The sequence below is a fragment of the Procambarus clarkii genome, chromosome 35 (assembly GCF_040958095.1).
Source record: "Procambarus clarkii isolate CNS0578487 chromosome 35, FALCON_Pclarkii_2.0, whole genome shotgun sequence".
Lineage (NCBI taxonomy): Eukaryota > Metazoa > Arthropoda > Malacostraca > Decapoda > Cambaridae > Procambarus > Procambarus clarkii.
In genome coordinates this window covers 10,388,583-10,391,208 of record NC_091184.1, presented here as the reverse complement: position 1 = coordinate 10,391,208, position 2,626 = coordinate 10,388,583, and the positions used below count along the sequence as shown (strand labels likewise).

Here is a 2,626-nt window from a genome sequence, read left to right as displayed (position 1 = left end):
TCAGATGCTTTTTGTCGCTCTGTGTTGTACTTTCTCCACAGCAGATATGTTCTGAAGCTGAGGCCTCTATGCTTGATACAGCAGTCCAAATGTGGCCGCACCAGAGATGTTTACAGTTCAATAACTTTATTTTCCTTGAAAATAAAGTTGACTTTCTTATTAGAGTTCCCAATTGTTGTGCAACTTTCAATGACTGGTCCCCGTGCATGCAGTCCCCGTGGCGCAGTGGTGAAACCCTAGCCCCAGCACTTCGCAACAGTATAGTCTGGGTTCGTATCATGGCTGGGGAGGATTGACTGGGTTCCAATCCTTAACATTACGCCTCTCTTCGCGCAGCAGTGAAACGATTTGACGGGTCTTATTCCGGAGTTTTTAATTAAGATTAATATTAATCTTAGGACTTAGCCGTATTAGGATAAAGGACCTGCCCGAAACGCTATGCATGCTAGTGGCTTTACAAGAATGAAAAAAAACTGGTGGACCATCCAAGTAGTAGGCGTCCATCTGTCCCAGGAGACTATGGAGTTCCGTTCTGGTTGTCGGTCTGGAGTGGCCTCACCAGGGCGCAAAGCCAGGGTAGGTTGATACAGGGGAGAAGCTGTCACCCATGCAGCAGGTCCCCCTCTCAACAGCACCGAACGTCTCAATTGGAAAGGTAAACGCCACTAAGACAGGTTCCAGCGCCGTCGCAGGAACTGTCAGTAAGAGGTTGAAGGCAACAAGGAACTGCCTCCAGGGGGCTCCAGTTCCGGAGTTAACCTCGAAGTTGGTACAAGAAGGCACAGGGACTCCAACCCCAGAGTCTTTTTTGTCGTTGTTACTCTTTTTTGTGGGAGAAAAGGAGGAAAATTAGGGAATAAAAAAAAAGGAGGAAACTTAATAAAAATGGGGGAACCACTGACAAGCTGCCGGCTTCCCGTCTCCGTCGTGACCACTAGACACAAGGTTACTTAGGCATTAGGACACTATAGGAATTATCATCATCAGGAAAATATCATCAAAGCAAATGGGGGACCGTCGACAAGCCGCCGGCCTCCTGTCCTCATCGAGGCCACTATTAGTAGCTCTCAAACTCAGATAATTATTACACTTCGATATCTAAGTAGTTCCTCCTTATTACAAATTTGTTTAGTACGTTCCTCGAGCCTCCGTGGCACAATTGGTTAGCGCGTTCGGCTGTTAACCGAAAGGTTGGTGGTTCGAGCCCACCCGGGGGCGATTATTTAGGCCAACTCTAGGGGTTGACCTCAGACAAGACCGACATAACACACTTGACAGCGATGTCACACTTGGCCCCGTGATCCAGCCCGTCCTCCTCAAGTCTCCCAACGTCAACAAACTCTCGCGCGTAAGTGACCTTATCCTAACACAACAGAGAACGGCACAGTATGTCAACGTCGCGACCCATCCTCCTGTTTACACAGTAGTTGTTGTATATGCTCCATAGTACAAACGTTGACGTACTAAGTCATTACATAATAGTACTTTCTGGTCACTTTATTGTCTGAAGTCTTAATTATATAGTCTTAATTATAGACTTAGACTTTATAGTCTGAAGTGAGGTATATAGTTCTAATCACTTTATAGTCTGAACAAAAAAGGCTAAAAAAAATATATATATATTCCTAGGTCTAGTATAGCACATATATATGTACGATATTAGGCCTTAAATAGCGTGTATTAGGCCTAGGAAGGTTCAGTTAGTTAAAGTTGTCTTTGCAATATAAATTCAAAACCTTTTCCGGTTTGTCTAAAGTCAATAGTACAAATTTCTACTTTCTAATTGCGTTGTACGTCGATATATTTACTGTGGTCCTCACCGTTACTATAAGTACTACCAACACAAGAGGATGGGCTGCAGTTTCACGAGCCGCTGCCATTTTCTAGTACGACAATTGTTGGTCTCGGGAAGAGTATTCGTCAAAAGGCGCCGTTCTATTAGGAGGACGGGTTGAACATCTACATGCCGAGTTTTGGCGGCATAACACAACAATTTGGAAAATAATATATAATTATAAACTGCCTCCCAGTCCTTTGGAGCTCATCAACTGTTTAATATGTGTAAAGTCGCCAAAGACTGAGATAACATGTTCGTAAGTACTTGCGTAACTGACTGATGAATCTCGGTCCAGACACTAAATATAATTCTTATGCTTGGAATGTTTACATGCAAGAAGAGTTGCTATAGACCTCAACAAACACGACAGATCAGCCTCCAGGGCTGAGTGGATCCCATACTTATCCTGTAGACCCCATGTATACCTATCCTGTGAGCGTTAGTGCCTCCAATACATATCCTGTTCATGAGTGGTAGTGAACCCATACCCATCGTGTGCAGCAGTGATCACATACTCATGCTATGATGTATGTCATACGCAGCTGGCTGTGCACAGTAGCCATGATGTGCGCATCACATGCGCAAGATCAGTACGTACTGGTGCGTTACTGCGCAGAAACACTGATACTTTTATTTATGAAGAAAATATTACCAATTATAATATTATAAAAGATGTATAAAATGTATCATCCAAATAATATGAGCAGCAGAGTGGCGCAGTGGAAGCGTGCTGGGCCCATAACCCAGAGGTCCGTAGATCGTAACTACGCTCTGCTACGAAATTGATTT

The 2,626-nt window shown here is 44.0% G+C and overlaps 1 non-coding gene across 1 annotated transcript; it reads left to right on the top strand.

Moving 5' to 3' along the window:
* The first annotated feature begins 1,144 nt into the window (after window positions 1–1,144).
* TRNAN-GUU (transfer RNA asparagine (anticodon GUU)) lies at window positions 1,145–1,218 on the top strand. Its single transcript has one exon. It is a non-coding gene; the product is annotated as a tRNA-Asn (tRNA).
* The last annotated feature ends 1,408 nt before the right edge of the window (window positions 1,219–2,626 follow it).